General features: G+C 36.3%; 1 protein-coding gene across 6 annotated transcripts in view; it reads right to left on the bottom strand.

Moving 5' to 3' along the window:
- Nucleotides 1-21221, bottom strand: part of CACNA2D1 (calcium voltage-gated channel auxiliary subunit alpha2delta 1) — a 512068-nt gene that overhangs the window by 433233 nt on the left and 57614 nt on the right. The window contains exon 2 of one of the 6 annotated variants that reach the window (XM_082661690.1): nucleotides 10936-11006. The exons of the other annotated variants lie outside the window; for them this stretch is intronic. The gene's annotated coding sequence lies outside the window, so the exon portion shown is untranslated. The remainder of the gene's footprint in view (nucleotides 1-10935; nucleotides 11007-21221) is intronic. 6 annotated transcript variants of the gene reach the window in all.

Here is a 21221-nt window from a genome sequence, read left to right as displayed (position 1 = left end):
CAGTAAATAACATTGTAAATCATCTATACTCCAATAAAAATTAATTAAAAACAATTTTTTTTAATAATAGGAGATACACAGAAAAGAAATGGGAATGGAAAAGAGCTGGAATAGTATGGGAATGAGAGGAGGAGAGGGAGAGGGAGAAGCCTGTACCCTTTGGGGCCCTTGTCCTAAAGCAATTCTCTGCCTATGCCACTATTTTTAAGAAATAATTTTATTTTTAACCCAAGGAAATCAGAGACATAGTTCTGCCCTGTGGACCTGGGAAAAAATAAAAATATCACAAGACCTAACAAACTGACCATTTCAATTGTGTTGATATATAAATAGTTATTAATAAATTTGAAGTAATAAGACCATGTATTTCAAAACCGTTCCACTTGCTATAAATATCCCATCAATGCCAAACTGCTCCCTTTTTTGTTATATAATAAACCACCCACAGTGTTCTTATAGTTGGGTAAAAAATAACATAAGTAAGCCAAAGATTTAGATAACCTAGACACACTATTTTGCTAAATATGCATTTCTTATAACATGGGTAACTCTATCATGAAAAATACTGTGTGTGTGTGCGTGTGTGCGTGTGTGTGTGAGTGAAAGGAACACTTGGTATCTACAGTAAATCTAAAACTGCTTGTGAGATGGCTGTCATGCCAGTTACGTTAGCTCCTGAAATTATTCTCGATTTAAACCATTTTCAATAACACTGCTGCTGTTTTTAGAAAGCTGTTTAGACTTGTGAAATGCTTTAGTATTCCATTTGTGTCTAGAGTCAGTCCTGAAAGAAATGCAGAAAGGGATGTGATCATGCTAATCAGGGTGGAAAGGTAAAGTACTCGAGAGAAGAAGAAAAAAGGTTTTATCACTAAAAATCGGATTCTTATGCTGTTCGTGTTCCTCTGCCTTCATTTTCTGTTTGCTTTTCACTGTCGCGTGTGTGTGTGTGTGTGTGTGTGTGTGTGTGTGTGTGTGTGTGTCTGATCTGCTTTACAAATATACATAGTCATAATTCTCAAAGACCAAAGATTCTTCATGAGATCTGCCTTTCCCACCATCTCGGATTGATTTTTGTTTTATCCCAGCATTTTCGTTGTTTCTTTATTTAGTTAATTTTTTTTGTCTCAGCTGCAGCAATTTGCTGCCAGCTTCCAAGACAACAAATGAGCAATATACACTTTAGGGCTGATGTTAATGTAGTTCCCTGGATTAGCTAGACTGGGGGAGGGTTCTCATACAAGGGATCTGCTCCCTGGAGGCCTGGAGAGCTTTGTTTTTTAGGTCCACATCACCGTTAGTTACAACCTGCAGCATTGTCCCTCCAGCCTGGTGCCAAGGGAGGTGTCCCAAATGGCCACACAATCTGCTGCTGGTGTTTCTATGAACCAAATGGTTTGAATTTCTAATTGCACATTACATAACTTCCATTCATTTTCTTGAGGATCTTCTCTTTCATTGTTTACCTTATTTTTTCTCTGCCATTGCTGATAGTTCACAAAACATATTTTTGTCTAATTCAAGCATGTAAATATTACTTAATGTCATGATCAAATTTTCCTCATTCCTTTCTTCTCTGAATTATTAATTGTACATCCATAATATTTCCAATACTGCAAAATCCTCAATGCTTATTATGTTTGGATTCTGACTTAAATGCCCCATCTACTTCCCTACATAGATTGGTATCTGCAGTCAGGCCAGTTTAAGTGTTTCACAAACATGTCAGTTTTGTCATGTTATTTAATCACGTTTTCCACTAGCCTGAAATGACCTCTCTTAAGTCTCTTCAGGGCTTGAAAATCATTTTTCAAGTCTGTACTTCAGTTCCTTCTTCTGGGCAAGTCCTCAAGTGCTCAGAAATTTTTTTTCTAAGCTCCTAAAATAGATATAGCCTGTCCTACAAAACATCACACACGTTGATATACTGTCTTACGTTAGTATTATTTTTTCCTAACAATACTTGCTTTCCTTGAGTGGATGGGTCACGGCTTCCAGTTCAGTATTCTGAGAATATCTAGCACATTTCTGGACATATATTAGATGCTCAATAAACAAGAGATAGCATCTATCTCACATCTATGTGCCAACAACTGTTCCAAACATGTTATGTGAAAAAACTCTAATTCTCACAAAAATTCTATGAGGCAGATACTATTATGAATCTCACTTTACAGACTGAGGAAACTGAGGCATAGAGAGGTTAAATTACTTGCCGAAGGTCACAGAATTAGTAAGTGGCAGAGCTGAGCATTTGCCCTTAGAAGCCAATAGAGTCTACCATCTTAATAAATGCTAATCAATATGATCTGAAACATGGCTTGCTCTCATCATTAAACCACCAGATTACCCCCAACACTCCTCTCATCCTAACTTACAAATGTCTTGTGTTTTCTATTTTATACACTTTCATAGGCCTGGGTTATAAGTCTGTTTCACTGATGTAAATAGAGAAAATGACAATTACCGAAGTCTTATTTTTACACAGCAAGAGGAAAGTTATAGTTAGAAAATAAGGATTTAAATACTGCAACTGAGAAAATCCAGGTGTTTTCTTCCTTAAAAGAAATATGCACATGATTATTTAATGCTACAATTTTTCCTCAAATTAAGTTTTCATCCAGATTATCAAATAAACAAGCACTAGTTGCTGTATTTACAAAACCATGAATTTGCTGCTTTCATTAACATAACATCATGGCATCCCCAGCATTAGGTACACAGCCACTGACTTTCATACTATACACAACACGGCACACAGATTTGACACAGAGTAGCAGGTCAGATGTAGAGTCAGCCCTGATGTGTTTTTAAATATAAAATATTCTGGAAGCAACATTTAATCCTTCAACTATGAATGGAAAATATGACTCTTTCGGTTGGCCTTGTGTTCATAACGCAGGTTCAAATACACAAACAAATGCAAGAATATAAAAGTCTGGGCCCAGACCGACTTGTATGGTGCTCATTTTAAAGATAGCTCATAGTATAGTTTGTCTGATAGCTATTCCAGGACAGAGCTTATTTATCGATCAAAAAGCCATCCATGCGAACGTGTTAACTCGCAAATTAGAAAAACAGTAACTCTCTCTGAAGACCGTCAGAAAGGAACATCTTAAAAGTACCCATTCTGTAACATTTTTATTCCTTTTAGTATTAACCACAGGATTCTAGAAAAATAGGAAAGGTCTTTTCAAATATAAAATACATTACAATTTAATTGCTTTCAACCTTTTTGTCCGCACAGACATGTGGTTCTCTTTGACGCTCTGCCTGAGCAGCATGTTCACTGCCCTTGTGCTCCCCTCCAATGGTCTGAGCGCACTAAGTAATCCAAGCAAAAGATTGCTTCTTGGATAGGAATTAGAGCCAGCTCCCCTTCCTGATCTGCTCAACAGAAACACAAAGCTAAACCACTGTTTTTAATCAAATAGTTTTTTCTCCATTAACATAGTGAACTTAACAATAACTGTGTTTTAAAATGAGTTTATGCTTACCAAATGGTGGAAATATTACAATTTTTAGCACTGTCAAATAACTCCTTGCAAAGACTGTCAGCCATTGGTGAGAAGTTTATATAAATGTTGAAGTACTACAGGAAAAGAAATCATTTTCAATTTTTTGGTCACAATTTCAAACTTTTATTTGAATTAATTTTCTAAATTATGTCATAATTGCTAATGTTTAAATAACAACATTATAAAATCATGACCTTTGATGTATTATATGTGGAAAAATAGACCGAAATCTAGGCAATTAAAAAGAAAAAAATATCAGGGAGAAAAAGTTTGCACTTTAGCTAAATCCAATTGAAGCTTCTATGTCATGCATTTAGTAAATTTAAAAAACACTGTAGGGAGTTCCCTGGTGGTCTAGTGGTTAGGATTCAGCGCTGTCACTGCCGTGGCCCAGGTTCGATCCCTGGTCAGGGAACTGAGATCCCGCTAGCTGCGTGGCTTGGCCAAAATTTAAAAAAAAAAAAAAATTTTTTAATAAAAATACACTGTAAAGCATGATTCATGTATATATAGTTACTTAGAAGTCCATTTTAAATACAAACTAAAAACATTATTCTAGTTAAAATAAATCTTTAATATCAGATAATTCACAATTCATAACAAAAAAAATAAAAATCAAAAGTCTTAGGTTATTTTCCTTTACCATGAAACAAATGACAAGATGATTACTGGAATGTAAACTATTTCTATAAATATGAAATAAGCATTTTAAAATACAATGGTCGATCTCTTCACAGAAAGACTCATTTGTGCTGTTATTTGTATCTTCCACATTTGAAATAATTCTTCTGCAGTCAGAAGGAAAGGCTTAGAAACTGATCTCATTCGGTCATTTTAGAAACAGGTATGAAGCATTTCACAAGCCCTGATGAAAAGAAGACAGGACTTCGGCTCGAGGGGCCAACTGTAAGACGGCAAGCCCACAGAACTCATCGTCTTTACGGAACAGGAAGGAATCACAAAGCAGCCAGCAACATGAATTAAACATCAACATTCCGAATGAACTGTTGCAGGCTTCTAATTTTTTTTTCATTAATAGTCATTCGGTCACATTCCTCATGCTCCATTTAGAGCACACCCCAATGTGGATTTCAACAAGCAGTTTTAAAACAGACCACCCCGTTTAGTAATGTGAAAATCGAAAGATTTCTGAAGCCAGATCTGTGAATCATATGTGACTCAGCAGCCTCCCACAGGCCTGACATCCTGTATATTTTCCCTCAAAATGTTCCTTCTGTAAAAGAGAGGCTGAATGGACTCCCTTATGGCTACTCAGAAAATACAAAGGAATTTGAGGGCAAGCACTCCATTAGAATTCACGCTATCAGTTCTAGGTCACTGTAGTATAGGAAAAGAAAAAGCCCAATGCTGCATCTCTTGCTATCTGGAGAACTGTCTTTTCAACTATCCATGGTGTATTGCCTCCAAGTTCCACATCATGTTCTCCTATCTCTTGATCACAGCAGGGAAAAAGTAGCTTCACAGGCATTTACATCACCTTTGAACATCCTGCAAATGAATCTTTTTTTTTTTTTTTTTTTCTGTGGTACGCGGGCCTCTCACTGTTGTGCCCTCTCCCGTTGCGGAGCATAGGCTCCAGACGCACAGGCTCAGCGGCCACGGCTCACGGGCCCAGCCGCTCCGCAGCTCTTCGCGGACCGGGGTACGAACCCGTGTCCCCTGCATCGGCAGACGGACTCTCAACCACTGCGCCACCAGGGAAGCCCCTTGCAAATGAATCTTTAACTGAAGTTATTTATCCAATTAATGCATGTAATAAACATTATTTTAGTCCTAGAATCTGCATATACCTCAGGCTTGCAGTCCACTTTCCTACTTAATGGAAGCTTTCCATATACATTACCCATAAAAAATTATCATGCCAATTCTCCGAATACTTCCTGGGGTAGCTGTTCATTATCTTACTAACAATCTTTTTGTATGGAGGCAAAACTGTTAGAAAGTTCTTCTGGTGCAAAAGAAATTGTGGTATATTTATCTTATAAATTATTAGGCAACTATCTAAAATAAGATCTACCTTTTATAACATTTCTATATTGCTTTTTAATGATCATTAACACTGTGGAATTTACAAGTAAAATTATAAAACTTTCAGAAAAAATTAGAAGCGTCTCGGACATCCAATTCCTAATGCCTAGCAGAAAACAATGGATGCAGCTGACTTAGTTGTGGCCATCTGACTGCCCTATTTTTGTCTGTGCTTACACTAAGATTTAAACAAAATGAAAAGAGTGAATAAAAATATATGCATGTAAAGGGCAAAGTGAGAATTTATGTCTTCTCCCTGCTATTAAAAAAAAAAAAAAGAGGTACAATCAGCAACTAAGGGCAAAACAGGTGATAATGATTAATAAATATCCCATGTAAGTTTAGTATTTTTTCTGGCCAAATGGTAAGTTCTAGAACTTGGTTTGGGGTTTAGAAGCGGACTGGGTCTGGTTTCACCCAGGTTCTTTGGACTATGGATATAAAGACGCTCCAACACAAGTGTCCAAAAGGAAAGCTGGAACCAAGAACCAAAGAAGTTGCCCACAGAAATAACAGTTCAAAGAGGCTAGATAAGAAGAGTAGAGAGCTCTAGGAAGAGAAGAGCAACTAGAGACAAGGATAGAGCAAAAGCCAAAAACAGCACATAATTTTGGATCAAAGGAGTAGCCCAACAATTTCAAAACGTGGTTAAGGACCTATCTATAGAACTCCTGTGTTCTTGTCTACCTGTGGATACAAAGGGAGCTGCTAAAAGCCCCAACTAGGCCATGAGAGAGACGGCCATGAAGGTTTGTTTAAAGAACTCTACTCTGTATATAATTTTTTACTCTGAGATCACAAAGTGCATCATGCAAAATGCCACTACAATGGGAAGTTAATTTGGTTTTCCTATTTCTTTTAAACAACTAAAGTTTAAGAAGTAAATATACTTATCTTTATATTAATGCCAAGGCACAAATTAGAACCTTATTCTTGACTCTCTATCAGATTCTTCCTGCTGGATTTCTCAGACAGGCCATGGAAATATCTTTGGATAAATTCAAGAACAGTGTATATATTTTCCATCTAAAGCAAACACCTCTCTCAGGATTATGGTAAAGGTGTTCTCATTTCCAGCCAAGCTGGTCTTGTTCTCTATGTTCACTCTTCTGATTTGACAGAAGGGGAAGTTTACGGGACGAATGGGCAGGCAACAGAATTAATGGAAGAGACTCCATTATGCCCATCACAATATCTCTCCTCTTCATCAGAAAAATCCAGAGGAGTGCACAGAGCTGGGAAGCCCAGGGGAAATAACATGTTCCTGATTAACCAACTCTCCCTGAATTTATAACACAGCTGCCTGGTAGTATATAAGATTAAATGAAGAAAAATGAAGCAGAAGGAATTGAAAGAGATTCAATGGCCCCAAAGGAAAAGAACTCAAGGAAAGGAGCGAGGAAGAGGGACACATGGAAGTTGGGAGGAGTGAGGAGGAGAGTATAGAAAAAGAAAGGAGACTAAAAATAAATGCATATTTCTAAAAAATAATGTGGAGTTTCTCCTAAAAAGATGAAAATTTACTTTTGCACATCTGAAAATTTTTGACTCATTACCAAAAACTTTAAACAATGCACTATTTACTATCGTTCAAATAATCATTGAAACTTTTAAGATATACAATTAACAGTCCTATAAACTAAAATGATACAGCCTTTTTAATCCAGTTATAATGGAACATATGATTGCTTTGCTCTATTTCACATGGAATTGTGAAACCAAATCTCTTTTAAGACTATGTTTATTTGTATGAAATTTTTTGTTTATGTTCAATTTATTGTTAGGAAAAATAATGTTCACTTATCTTTACAGTTCAAGTACACATCTTTTCAGTGTGGACAATGGATTTGAATAACACTGATTTTTACTGTGTAGATCAATGACACATCAATAAATGGTGATCTGTTTACAGCAGTCATTAGGTTGGCTCCCTGCAGAGAAATGTAGCTCATATTTGTGCATCTCCACATTTTACCTATACTTATATTTGAACATTTCCATGAAACACAACTTTATTGCACTAAATACTGAAGAGCTGTAGCATCTGCTACTTCTACACCTTAGGCCGCCATCTTTCACATTCTCTTCAGGAGTTCTAAGTGGCTAATAAGGAAAGGTTTAAAGAAGGGCTGAAATCATATTTTTTGAGTTGTATGACCATACATGTTATTTTCTACTGCACATAGTGGGTGACGCAAGATTTGGGTAGTCAAGCTACTATGGGGAGGTGGTCTTGGTTGATCTCTATAACCCTGGCTGGGGGTTTTGCTCCCTAACATTTCAGCTAATGAATTGGAGAATCTTTAGCACATAGACCCTCAAAAGGGAAAATGAACCCAAATGGCAAATAACTCCTGAGCCAACCCTTCTCCTAGACCACTCCTTGCTACAGCAGAGATGTAAGAGATGTAGATCTTGAACTTGCCACTCCAGAATTTGACACCACCACTGAATAGCATGTTCTTGCCTACTCTTTCTTCTGCCTACCGTATTTCCCTTCCACGTCTTCTCATTCCTTTAAACCCCAGGGCAAAGGTCAACACCTCACAGACACATGCCTGCCCACACTAGCTAAATCCATCTCTTTGCCCTGCCTCCTGTCCTTCACATCAGGCCCTTATTGTTTCTTCAGGACACTCACGACTCTGCAATTATGATATTCGTCTACTTACTTGTTTTCAGCCTCTTTCCTCTAGTAAAATGTAAACAACACAAGAGAAGGTCGTTCTCATCTGAAATCCAAAGCGCTTAGCTTTGCACTGGGATAAAATAGTTGCCCAAGAAAGTATTAATAAAATATTAAATTAAAAAATGAACCACTCTTTGGGGGAAAGCAAGGAGAATGGCCAAAATGGGATATCCACATTTATGCACAAGGCATGGTAAACAGGCTCAACTGGGAAAGCATGGTCTTAAATCCAGTAACTTCTCTTTTTTTCTTAATTAATGGAATGGAGAATAGATAAACATAATCTGGGCTGACACAGAGACCATACACTTTCTATTAAAGTCATGTGGGGAAAAATTTACATTTCAAATGTCTGAATTTTCATACAAAATGTCTATAAAATTATGTCAGGTCATTTTGGAATGAGAAAAATAAAGGGAACATTGTTTCCCTAGAGCAAAAATTAGACAATCCAACAGGGATGAAGCCACTGCATCAGCAATGGCAATGCAATCAGAGCTAACAATTTTGGGGCACTGTCCACCTCCACCAGCTTTGATCCAGCACTTCATACCACTGCCAATTTGCCCAGCTACATAGACTTCGAATGCTTTGATGATGGGAAGATTCCGCATCATCTGCAGAAACTTCAACCCAAGGGATTATTAAAGGTCTTTCCCTATGAAGTTGAAGTACTGGCATACTGGAGTAAATGTTTACATTCTTCAGAGAAAAGCAGCTACACAAATTGTGTAGAAATACACTGAGGTTACTATTTAACATTGTCTGGCTTTGCTGATGGCTAAAATTACTTTTAAAGGCTTATTAAGTTCTATGAAGTGGGAAAGTAATGACACCATAGCTGATATCTCATTCACAGCCAAAAGCAGAATCTGAAATTAAAGTGGAAACAGAATATCTCTATTTCTGCATTTTTAGACTTTAAACAAATCAACAAACCACTTTATTTTCTTTTAAACTGTTAGAGACTATTAATTCCAAGGAATGTGTTATTTTACATATTCTACAAATTCTTTAATCCAGCCTCATTTCCCTAGGTAGCTGCTTAAGGATTGGCATTCTATTATTCAACAATAACAACAACAAATTAAAGCCCTATGAATTTGTTACTCAGAATAACTAGAACGTATCATTTCACTCCCTGTTCACAAATTTCCAAGTACGTCCCAGTAAGTTACATTTTAATGTTTTATGAGAAGCTTCCATAAACTGGCACCTCCTATATTTCCAATCCTAACTTCTAACAATATTTTCTCTTCTTTTGCTGCACGTAACAATGATCCTTGGGCTTCCCTGGTGGCGCAGTGGTTGAGAGTCTGCCTGTCAATGCAGGGGACATGGGTTCGTGCCCCGGTCCGGGAAGATCCCACATGCTGTGGAGCGGCTGGGCCCGTGAGCCACAACTACTGAGCCTGCGCATCTGGAGCTTGTGCTCCGCAACAAGAGAGGCCACGGCAGTGAGAGGCCCGCGCACCGCGATGAAGAGTGGCCCCCGCTCGCCGCAACTAGAGAAAGCCCACGCACAGAAAAGAAGACCCAGCACAGCCAAAAATAAATAAATAAATGAAATTTAAAAAAAAAAAAAAATGATCTTTATATCATTCTCACTCCAGAATAACATGAGTTCATCTTAACATCATTTTGTATAAAAATTCACAAATCTGAAATAATTTCAGTGTGGCATGTTACTGACAACAACACGTACTCTTCTTTATCCTAATGTACAAACTCTTCACATTCTACTTTCTCTGCTGGAATCATCTATTCCTTGAAATCCTTCTCCTAGAAAATTTCCAATCATCCTTTAAAGACCAAACGCAAATACTTACCTCTCAGCAGATCTCTCCGGATATCATTCAATTTACTTACAATATCACAATGGTATTGAATTTCATAGTAATTATTTGTTTGCCAAGCTCACTCTTATCCTCATGGCAACAATCAAAATGACCATAGTAGGAACTTGACACACAGTAGGAACTCATTAAATGTTTAGTGAATTAATGTTAATTCTATTACATGAGTAACTCTTTGCCATCCCTTCCTCCTTTCCATTCTCACTGTCACTGCTTTTAGGGACTTTTCCCTCTAGTGTATGGACTGTTGCAGTAGCCCGCTAACTGGTCAATCTGACTCTAACTTCCTCTGCATCCAGTACTTGTAACTCTAAGTTACAACATTGAAATAACTGTGCCCTTTACACAGAGCCCCACTAGAAAATCACTTGTTCTAGAGAAGATTAAAAAATAACTTTCATTATAATGAAATTCTATGAGATGCTTAATGTGCAATTTCATTACAAGAGTACAGGCCTAGAATGTTATACAACTGTTTGTCATTTTCATGCTTTTATTAAAATCCCCCTCAGTATTTTTTCTATGTCTAAGAAACATTCTATTATTAGAAAAAGAAAATGAAATTAACTGATCTTCAGTTTTATTTGCTGAACAAATTAGTAAGAAGCTTAAAAACTGCAGCTATTTGATTTATATATTATCATTATACATATTTTTGCATCAATATAATACAGAAAGTATGCTCAGTTACAGCATTAACTTACATATAACTTCTACTCCAATACTGTCAAAAATAAAAATTTTAGCAAATAAATATTAACACAAAAATAAACTATAAAGATTAAGATATTATGTAATCTCATTATAGCATTTCCAAACTTACTGTGTAATTGTAGCACAGTCATTCCTCAAAATATTTGTCCAGTTCTCTGGAAATTAGTGTGAGATTCCTCACTGCATTTAAGATATGCATGGATTAGTTCTCTAAGCAATAACTTACAGAACTGATACAAAGAAAACAGAAATAAATTCAGTAAGGTAAAATTTCATTCTGTATAAAACTATGGCAATATATAATGGAAAGTAGATTTTTATTTTCTAATCTTACCTAAAACATAAAAGAAAATAATCTTATCCAAATTTAGAATGTAGTTTACAAAGAAGAATCCTGAGCACTATTTACAAAACATTAAATATTGATAAAATGTGTGAAAGGGAGGACTTGCAAAGAACCTACAACAATGGATGATTAAATATTATCCACTGTGTCTAGAATCTAGAGATGGCTTACAGTTTCCTTTACATATTCTTATATTTTACTATCTTAAGGTATAGTTAGAAAAAAGGATTACTAATATGAACAATATTAAACAGAGAACTGAAGAGACTTGAAAATTGCCAGATTGTTACTAGACTGCCTTAACCCACATAACTTTTTCTTTTGACAAGAGGCTTCTAACTGAAGTTACTACAATCAACAACGCTTTATTCATTTTTTGAATATCATATTAACATCCTTCTCCTTTGTTATGGAAAGCCACAAGAAACACTCCAAATGCTGATAGACTAGGTGATTAAACAAGATCAGTCTTCTACTCAAGCAAGCCTCAACTATTCCTTTTTAAGAACTTGATTTTCTGTGCTGTCAATTCCCCCTTTTTAATTGTTACAGGATCTCATACATAATACATACTTTTATTAGAACACATCATATTGCCTTGTGACACAGCATGAGTTATCAGTAAAGAGTAATAATCTTTGACCTCAACTGACCCACGGACATCAATAAAAAATGAAAATTACACCTACAAGCCGGCTAAAAGGCTTCCATACTGTGGCACTCATAACTCCCCAATAATGTAGTTAGCTCCTTAGTCACTCTCCATTCTCCTACAAATCTTTTCCCATTCTGTTTTCAAGAGTTATATTTATAAATACTCGCTGTTATTCACTGAATAAGCCTACGCATTAGTCTATCTGTATTCTAGAAACAGATTCAGTGTGATCATATCATTTAAAAAAAATATGCAATTGGTCTTTCATTTGCTTATATCTAAATACATCTAGATAAAAAGCAAGTTATACTTTTAAACAATATAGCCTCAATTTTATTTGGAACAATATTTTCTAAAGAAAACCCTCCCAGAGAAAAGAAAGCTATTTAACCGAAAAATGTATTATCGATGGGAAGCTCTCCTTCTGTTGCCAGCTGAAGGTTGACACGGGTCACTCCACAAGAAACTGGACATGAGTGACATTCAAGGCAAACCAGTTGCAATACATACAGCTCACTTCCTAGGGAACATTACACTTCTCCAAGACAGTATAAATGTTTTAAGGTCAGAAGAACACAATGCCTGTCAAAGTGTTCTGTGTACGTTAAAAAGACAGGTAATTTAGGAAGCCTTTCTGACATTTAAAAGGGAATCATGCTTTCACATTCTCCCTCTCTTCCAACTTGACACCTAATTAAGCATCAATACAAAACAATATAATTGAACAGATGTACTAGTCATTAACAGGAATTACCCATTCTCCTATCAAATCAGAATGTACAGAGAGGGCTCTATTTGCAATAGGTTGACTTAATTGCTTGAGAATTCCCCAGAGAAATAAACAAATGGATCAAGACATCTCACATGCATACACACACACACACACACACACACACACACCACAGACAAACACAGACACCCCTTCTAAGCTTTGATCCATGCTTTAGTCATTGTTACATCCATCTCTGCAAATGAGAATTTATGGTGGCTGCAGTCAGGACTAGAAGATCAAATAAACAGATGGAAAAATAAATAAAGCTAAATGAAAGGTAACAGAATTCAGATTCAGCAACACCTTACTACAAATTTCTTACACAGCAATGTTTTTCATAAGATAGTTGTTTAAAAAAATTAGTAAAAAACAGAGCACAATAAACAAAACATCCAAAAAACAAAACAAATCAAGAAAAACATACACACAGAATACAGAAGAATTGAATCTTCTGGCAATTTACTGTGAAACATTTGTTTCATCACAAGGACCTGATACACAATTACTACAGTTGCAGGGTTTGTTGATTAGATCAGCCGACAGACATCATCAGGGGGAGCTCAGAAGTCCTGAAATATGCCAAGCAATTCTCACATCATTATGCAAGGCAGAGAATCCAGAAAGTTAACACAATTATGTTTTCCTGTCCTTTTGATTAACAGCCGTCTCAGAGATGTATTGTATATAGTATCTGCTGACCAAGGTAGCTTCACTTTACCCCTACGAAAACCTCTCTTAACCAAAAGCATCTAAAAAGGAGAAAATAAGGCATTTTCATAACGGGTTAAACATGTAGCTGGATTTTAGAATTTAGAAAACAGATTCCAGTTTTCTTATACTAAAGAAGCTAAGGGCATTAAATTCATGGAATATAACAGATTTATTCCCATGAGTATCACACTGGATCTGAATTTCTGGGGATAACTCAAATGAAAGATTGGGGTCAGAAATACAGAAAATAAAAACGAGGAGCAGAAAAGATGTAGAAACACAACTTTCAAACTGAATGCTCCTAACACACACACACACACACACACACACACACTCAGAACAGTTAGGTCTGCCACTATTCTATCTGCCCTACCCCATCACCCATAAAGGAGTCTGTAGAAAACAAAAAAGCGTCGTCTAGTTGCCCATCACCCTAAGTCATATTTCAAGCCACCAGAGAATATAAAGGACTTATTTCAAAGACTGCTTGCATTTCAGATTCTAGAGATGACATTGTCAGGATTGTTCCTAGGCATTTTCAGTGACGGAGAGATTCCCTGGCCACATCATAAAATCTCTCCTATTGGAGCTGTAAGTGCCCAAATAAATTCCCAGGAGTGTGGAGGCGTGGGCTCTGCTCAAGCCTCTTCCCCTACAGATCATTCCCAATTGCCCCAGCCTCATGGCGCCTCCCTCCTCTCTTCCCGAAGCCTGTGTTATCTACACCACTTCCTTATTCATTCACTTATCAGTTACTGCTTTCAACACTTCTTACAATTTTGTATTTGTTATTTTTTATTATAGAGTTAACAAGCTGTCTGTGTGTACTTTCTCCTCCACAAAGATGCAGATTTTTGTGGGCAGGAAACACGCATGTGTGTATGTGGCACGGTGCTTCGTACATATTCTCAATGCCCCCCAGATATGACTGATTTCATTGTAGACTGTCTTAATTGCCTACAGCCCACACAGCATGTCTGCAAAGTCTTGGGTGAAAATCAGTTACGGGTGATTGCCTCGGGCTCTCTCGGCTCCAGGAGCAAGCTTAATGACTGAAAACACACTGGCTGCCCCTCAGTGGAACAAGGCCACGTGTCACCGCATTTCTGTGTCAACTAGAGCTGGGGGTACAGAAAACAGGTGTCACAAAGGAGATCTGCAGGGCACTGGGCACCCTACCCTCTTATGAAATATAGGAAATCTGTGTTTCTTTTCTCAAAACAAAAAAACCTATGACTGGTTTTGTCCAATTCACCAGCTTGGGAAGTTGGTAAGAAATGTAGTTGGATCCCCAAAACTACCAAATTTAGTTTTGAATTCTTTAAAATATATTTCTAGACCTCCCTGGTGGTCCAGCGGTTGAGACTTTGCCTTCCAAGGCAGGGGGTGTGGGTTTGATCCCTGCTTGGGGAGCTAAGATCCCACGTGCCATGTGGCCAGAAAACCTAAACATAAAATCAACAGAAGCAATATTGTAACACATTCAATAGAGACTGTGAAAATGGTCCACATCAAAAAAAAAAAAAAAATCTTAAAAAAAAAAAAAGATAAAATATATTTCTAAATGACTAGGAGCTTTTAATGGATATTTTTCCATCTTGCTATATGTCTGGAACAGCTCAATAAATACCTGTCATCACACACTAGAAATGAAACAAGCTTTAATGCACATAGCACCACTCTTACAGTTCGCCCTGTTGTTATTATAAACATAAAACAGCTGGGAACGTGGCAATGCCAACAAAGCACTCAGGATTTCCAGTAGATGTTGTCCTTGCTTGACTTCCTTATTACAAGGCTAATGTTCTCTTCAAAGGGAAAGAACTAAGAGGCAAAATATAATCTTTGACTGTGGACCGTATATTCTTGTCACAGTTAGTAAACAATAGATATTCTAAAACAGCAGGTACCTTAATTCAGTAGTGTTAGCAATGGTTAAACTCTTCTCACCTGAAATGAACAGTTTCACACCTCTTTTCCAAATATATCCTCTGCATCTAATTTAGAAGAATTCATGTGGGTTACACTCTTAAATCTATATATTCACGGAATTTCCATATAGTATCTAGCCTGATTAAATTTTTCCTAGTGACTAGCCTCCTCAGACACTGATAAGTAAAGTATTTGGCTTTCAAACAGCATTGAGCTCACTGTTGATGAAAGAAAGCTGTATTGAGCAATGTCAGGCTTATACGTTTAAGAAAATCTCAGGCAATGAAGGAAAACAGAAACAAAACCAACACAACTTGGAGGAAAATGCTGAACAATGAAATGGGGTGTTATTAATTCTCTGCCACTTGAAGATTGTTTTCCACCCTTTGGCATGCTGAGATAATTATACACATGACACAGTATTATACGCGCTGCTTGCCTACTTAAAAACTGTTCGCCAAAGCAAGTATTATTGATTGAAGCTTCTTGTGCATCACATTTCACACAAAAAAATTGCCTAATTCCCACTGGAGCTAATCCATTACTCAAATTTTGTCAAGGTAAGTCTAGATTATTGTGCAAAACTGCCAGGCTCCATTCCTAATAAAAACTGATTCTTTTTTATTGGGGTCATATAGTCAGCTTTAAAATTCTAACATCTGTTCTTTTGCCAAAACCGACATTCCAGTTATTGATTAAAGCTTCAGAGTTGCTTTGGAAGGTATTAGATTCTCCTTTCCATTTAGATCAGGACTGTTATACTAGATCAATGCACTTGTGGCCATCTGTCAGATTCAGCTCTTCACGTTCGCTTGTCTTCGTCCATATTTTATCTACAGAGTTCGTATAACTAGTATGGTTCTTAGGAAGTTTGGGGAAATTGTCAAGAATGTAAGCAGAAAAATCCAACAGAAGGCATGTTTTTGCTTTCTCTCCATTGCTTGAAACATTTGTCTCCATCTTCCTAGATGGGATCTCACCGTCTCAGCTTGCCCAATCCAAAAGAAGGATTTCATAATCGTATTGCTTCACACTTGAAACACTGATTATCCAGTGAACACTAACGATCAGGGATTACTAGGGCTTAAAGGGCAAGGATTCTTTAAGAGAAAAGATCTCTCTCTGTTGCACCTTTTGGTCTCTGCCACATGATTATCTGACCTCAGACTATATCATTCGTGTTCTCGTTCTCTTCCTGGTCCTAAGAATTTGGATGGAAAAAAAAGCACAAGTGCCCTTTGTGGACCTAACTTTCTCTTTCTGTCTTGCTTTAGCTCTCACTGTTTCCACAAGCACTCAAGCATACTGGGCTTGAATATTAGATTCACAAGAGATTATTTACAGCTAAGCCATTAGCTCCAAACACAGGATGAGGCTATCAATCACTTGGTGAGCACCTACGATAGTACTTTTTTCCCAGAATTACGTGCCTGTATAAACAATTTCTCTGAAAACTCCAAAAAAGGAGAGCAGTGTTTGGCAGGAATTCATGCATTTCTAGACCCTTCTTTGTATTGTCATACCATCGAGTAAGACCAAAACACTTTCTTCTAACCCCCAAGATGATAAAATCCAAACTCCACTTGTTGGGAAACAGGATTGACCTTCCTACCCTCTACTGTTAAATACAACAACTGTAACTACTAAGAGGTCATGTCAATCTGGATCTATGTAAGATTAAAGAAAACCATTAAGACATGTGGTTGACATTCAAAAAAGAAAACAAAACCCCTAATGTTATCTAACTCAGACCCTCTTCCAAACATACGTAATCTGAATATGTTAAACTTCGACTTTATCTTCTTCTTTGGGAGTTCAATGTTCACAAGAGCTGAGATTTGATTCTCTGTTGTGTGCAGCCTGTGAGGTCCTAGGCAGGACACGCAGTCTTCTTGAATGTTTATTTTCTCACCTGTAAGACAGAGCTATTTACCAGTATCTTTCTCTTAGGGATGTTGTGAGGATTAAATAGAATGACAGATTAAAAGGGTTTAAGAATATTTCGTATACAAGTGCTCAATAAATAGCAATTATTATAATTATATTAAACATTATGATTTATGACAAGCTCAGCTTCTTGAGAGTTTGTTTTAAACTTTGTAATTTATAAAAGGAACTTTTTTTTTGTTATTTTTTTTTTAACATCTTTATTGGGGTATAATTGCTTTACAATGGTGTGTTAGTTTCTGCTTTATAACAAAGTGAATCAGTTATACATATACATATGTTCCCATATCTCTTCCCTCTTGCATCTCCCTCCCTCCCACCCTCCCTATCCCACCCCTCCAGGCTGTCACAAAGCACCGAGCCAATATCCCTGTGCTGCTTCCCACTAGCTATCTACCTTACTACGTTTGTTTGTGTGTATATGTCCATGACTCTCTCTCGCCCTGTCACAGCTCACCCTTCCCCCTCCCCATAACCTCAAGTCCGTTCTCTAGGAGGTCTGCGTCTTTATTCCTGCTTTACCCCTAGGTTGTTCATGACATTTTAAAAGGAACTTCTTGAAGTTGAACCATTCTCTGCCTCCCTATGATTTTCACTCACTAGCCTAAATTTCTGATGCTTTCCCTACATGTCTACTTCTGTCATGAACTCTCTGGGCTTGCTAAAAAAATACCAAATTATTAATTGGTATTCTTCCTAGAATATGATTCCTTGCTACTTTAACATCCTAGTCTCTTTGAAAATAATCTAATTTGTCAATAAACTTATTAAATAAAATTTTGATTCTGAGACCTGAAGCCAACATTCAAGTTGTCATCTGACCAGGGTACAGTTCTGTGTCTCAGTAGGGATGGTATGTTTTGCTTATAGTCAACTGGCTACTGCCGCTGCTGGTGTGTGTGTGTGTGTGTGTGTGTTAAACTCAGGAGCTGTACCCAAGCCAGTTCTTCTCCACTCCATACTCTAGATTGTAAACCTAAACTAAGAATTTGTATTTTCCTTGTGAAACTGTATTTTTTTAAATGGGAGTGAGGGAAGAGACTGGGAAAGTGGAACTATTTTTTAGTGACCTGTACCAGTTACTTTTTATTCAGAGTTTCTCAAATCTGTTTCTCCAACTACTTGCATTATAATAAATTAGATGCTTTTAAAAATTACACATTTGTTACATATATACAATGGAATATTACTCAGCCATTAAAAAATTAAATAATACCATTTGCAACAACATGGATGGACCTGGAGATGATCATACTAAATGAAGTAAGTCAGACAGAGAAAGACAAATACCATATGGGAAGGTGGGGGAGGGCTAGTTAGGGAGTTTGGGATTGACATGTACACACTGCTATATTTAAAATAGATAATCAACAAGGACATACTGTACAGCACAGCAAACTCTGCTCAGTACTCTGTATTAACCTAAATGAGAAAATAATTTGAAACAGAATAGATACATGTATATGTATAACTTAATCACTTTGCTGTACACCTGAAACTAACACAACATTGTTAATCAACTACACTCCAATATAAAATAAAAGTTTTTTTAAAAAATTACACATTTGCTGGTCCAGCCCCATGTCTGCTGAATAATGAATTTCAGAGCATGGGTCAAAAGAATCCATGGAAACATAACTCATAAACCATTTTTTCTCATAAAGTTATTAAATATTTACTTCTCCCTAGAAAAACACTTCAAAGATAACCTTGATAAATAACAGAAGCACATAACATTTTTTACCATTTAAAATTAGCAAAGCACTTTAACAAACATACTCTTTCCTATTTACCTTTATAACAATTGTATGAACTGATTTTACAAAAATAATCATGATTATGTAATTTATTTACATTTATCTGAATTTCTCTGAAAATCGCATTTAGGAAAATGTGTGTGTTAAGTATCTGTATTGCCCTCAGACATGTTAAAATATTATTGACTACTCAGAAAATGGCCAAAAATTTCAGATCTAATATCTCCACTGAATCACTCATTACCTCTTTAAAAATATAAAAGTAATACATGGTATGGAAAGTTATAAAGTGAAAAGTAAACGTTTCTTTTCATTCCATACCCAGTTTTATTCCATGGAAGTACAATTATATTTTTCAGTTTCTCTTTATATTCCTTGTTTTGGCCATGTTCAGAACTTGAAATAATCTGTTTTCACCTCCATTTCTTGATTCTTCAGCTGTAAGGAGTCTTACTCACTCTTTCTATGAAATATATGGAACTTAACTCTCCTGTATGACTTTCCTCTCTTCCCCCATATATCCATCTGTCTTTTTCTCTCCCTTCTTCCAACTTTTGCTACTTATAATTTTACTTTTAACTTTTCCATTATTTTCATTTTAACAAATAATACCTTAATTGGTATTTTATTATTGGTATTGGAGGGATGGAATGGGATTTAGGGATTAGCAGATGCATAGATAGACAGATAGACAGATAGATATGGATAAACAACAAGGTCCTATTGTACAGCCCAGGGGACTATATTCAATATCCTGTGATAAACCATAATAGAAAAGAATATGAAAAAGAATGTATATTTATGTATAACTGAGTCACTTTGCTGTACAGCAGAAATTAACATAACATTGTAAATCAACTATACCTCAATAAAATACATTTTTTTAAAAATAGAATCTATTGGACTATCCATAGGCTTTAGGCAATATTACTCACTCCCTAAGTATGAAAAGTGAAAAAACTAGTACCTAGCCATATCCCTCTCCACCGCCTCCCCCAACTCAAAACCCAGATTCCCTCCACTATAGCATTACTTTTAAATTGTCAGCATTTATTACATTTACATTCTGTTCTCTAACTATAATTGTCTCCCATTACATTACCCAAGAAGCAGAAAGTTTCTATTTGTCATTAAAGCATGGTTCGTCTCAAATCTCAAATTTTCTCACCTCTAGAGAAGGTGATAAAATTTAAATAGAAAAATTAGTTTTATGACTGATTACAAAGGTATAAGTTACCCCACACCCCGGAGATGCTCTCACCTTCCGAGAGGGACCACATTCTGCCTGTGGAATGTGTGTTTCTCTAAATAAACTCACTTTCACTTAAAAAAAAAGAAAAGAAAGGTATAAGTCAAATAAGTCTGCAACAACTCCAGCTTGTGCTTTCAGATAATTCATAATATCAACTTTCTGTCAACACTTTCTATGTATCAGAGCTCATACATAGAGAAAAATACACCATGGTTATGGTTGTTTCAAGAATAAGTTTGCAGAATTGACCATTCAATTTTGCATGTGTTGGGGCGATACAGAACTATTATATAAAGAAAAGCCCACTCTAACTATAGACAGTCTCTTAGAACACATTTTCAAAAACATGACTGGCAGGTAAGAGGGAAGGGTATCCATTTAATAAACACTTTGATATGGTAAATTCAATTTTCACAATACTTCATGATCTACCAACCACTCTTTAACTATTAATGTACATAAATATGTTCTTTATAAAAAACAACAACGATCTAGACTCCAGGGTCCTGTGGAAAATATTGAGGATATATTCTCAATTTATTTGTGATTGCCTTTACCATTACCCCGATGAAAAGACATAATATTTATGGACAACAATTTAAAAGACATTACTCTGGAGTCTAGATTTTATTTGTGAATCAGAGCTATGTTCTTGGGCCACATTATCTTAAAACCCTGTAAATTTACTTTTACTAAGTTGGGCATTGCAATTATACCCTCAGCTGTAACGGAACACAGTTTATAAAATCCAGTATTTCAGTTATTAATCCTTCAGCAACTCATGCATTGAAAATTCATGGGAAGACTTTCTTTCAGACCAATAAAATACTTGAGTTCCCCTACAAAACTAATACAGTATACCCATATATAAATTATTAAATAGATTTATTTCCCTTCTTGCTTTGGCCTCTAGGAAATTTAGGAGAGAAACTTGCTGGTCAATTTTTAAAAACTAAATAATATCCTGTGGTTTACATATTTGCATTCAAACTATCCTAGCCTCATATTCATATTCACCCTTTT

The sequence above is a fragment of the Grampus griseus genome, assembly GCF_964374135.1.
Source record: "Grampus griseus genome assembly, chromosome: 9".
NCBI classification, from domain to species: domain Eukaryota; kingdom Metazoa; phylum Chordata; class Mammalia; order Artiodactyla; family Delphinidae; genus Grampus; species Grampus griseus.
The sequence above is the reverse complement of the archived record's forward strand: the minus strand, read 5'-3'. Positions and strand labels throughout refer to the sequence as shown.